At 39.0% G+C, this 1802-nt stretch overlaps 1 non-coding gene across 1 annotated transcript; it reads right to left on the reverse strand.

The window, feature by feature from the left end:
* Nucleotides 1-216: 216 nt before the first annotated feature.
* On the reverse strand, nucleotides 217-323 carry LOC146900113 (small nucleolar RNA R71). The gene has a single exon (XR_015024370.1). It is a non-coding gene; the product is annotated as a small nucleolar RNA R71 (small nucleolar RNA).
* Between the last annotated feature and the right edge of the window lie 1479 nt (nucleotides 324-1802).

Raw genomic sequence — 1802 nt, forward strand, 5'->3', positions numbered from 1 at the left:
CCCACTGAGGATCCGAATTTTCATATTTCAACTTTTTTAAGACTCAGTGGAACCTTCAATGCAAACCAAGAGGCCGTAAGGCTGCACCTCTTTCCTTTCTCCTTAAGGGATAGAGCTAGTGCTTGGTTTCATTCATTGGAAATTGGTTCTATTACTTCATGGCAACAAATGAGGCAAGCTTTTCTTGCCCGATTCTTTCCCTATTCTAAAACTGTTCAATTAAGGAATTGAATCACACAATTCACTCAAAAAGATGGAGAATCTCTTTACAATGCTTGGGAGCATTTCAAAGAAATGCTTAGACTTTGTCCCCATCATGGTTTAGAGAAGTGGCTTATTATTCACACTTTTTATAATGGTCTTTTGTATACCACAAAAATTTATGTTGATGCAGCTGCAGGTGGAGCTTTAATGAACAAGAATTGCATAGAAGCATATGCCTTGATTGAAGACATGACTCAAAATCACTACAAGTGGACCGACGAGAGAGCCATCACTAATTCTTCATCCTCCAAAAAGGAGGCAGATATGTATGAAGTCTCTAACTATGATCACCTTGCTGCTAAGATTGATGCATTAACCCAAAAATTTGAAAAAATAAATGTTAGTGCCATCTCTTCTTCTTCTTCTTCTTCTGCATCTCCTTCTTGTGAAATCTGTGGTATATCTGGTCATATTGGTATTGATTGCCAACTAGGTAGAGCTATTAATGGTGTTGAGCAAATGAACTATGCTCAGTACAACCAAGGGATGAGGCAAAACCAAAACTTTTATAAAAATCCTCAAAATCCCTTTGGACAAGTAGCACCACCTGGCTATGCAATCAATCAGGGAGTCGCTCAGAAATCAAATTTAGAAATTTTAATATAGAATACTATTGCAAATCAATCTAAACAGATTCAAGAACTCAAAAATCAAACCGAATTTCTGATTGATTCTCTTTCCAAACTCAATACCAAAATTGATTCTATTGCCACTCATTCTAAAATGCTTGAAACCCAAATCTCCCAAGTGGCCCAACAAGTGGCCACCCTTTCCCAACCCTCCGGAGTCCTTCTAGGCCAAACCGAAACCAACCCCAAAGACCATATAAGTGTTATTACCCTTAGGGATGGTAAACATTTAGAGGAAACTGTTGTGAAAGTTAAGAACAATAAAGGAGAGATAGGGAGTGATGAGCCTCAAGGTGAGAAAGCCATAGGAGAGAATGATAAGTCATTTGTTTCACCATCTCATGAGCCTAAAATTCCATTAACACAAGGTTTTGTTAAATCCAAGTTAGAGGAACAGTTTAGGAATTTTATTGAAATACTTCCAAACAAATTGCCACCTAAAATTAAGAATCTAGAGAGTTTTTCCATACCTTGTGTCATAGGACCTGAAACAATTGAGAAAACCATGTGTGATTTGGGAGAGAATGTCGGTTTGATGCCATTGTCCCTTTCTGAAAGATTGGGTATAGGATAGTTAAACCACTTTCTAACCGTCAAGCTAATGACTCTAAACGAGCGCTTCGTGGGAGGCAACCCACGCATTTATCTGCTTTTATTTTGTTTGTTTTTGGTTTTTTTAAGTGTTTTGTAGGTAATTGTCCAAGTATAATTCGAGAAAAATGAAATTTTTTGAAGTCCCCATGTCCAGAAAGCTGGCACGGCCGGCCCGTGCCAAGCCAAAACCACCCAAAACCAACAAAATGGCAGAAGCTTGGCACTGCCCGTGCCAATGTTGGCACTGCCCGTGCCAAGCTTCTGCACCATATACCCTCATAATTTTTCTTCTCCTTCCCCATTCACTCACTTCTC

This window comes from Medicago sativa, chromosome 8 (assembly GCF_051527215.1).
Source record: "Medicago sativa cultivar Bolivia chromosome 8, Bolivia_mono, whole genome shotgun sequence".
Classification (NCBI taxonomy): domain Eukaryota; kingdom Viridiplantae; phylum Streptophyta; class Magnoliopsida; order Fabales; family Fabaceae; genus Medicago; species Medicago sativa.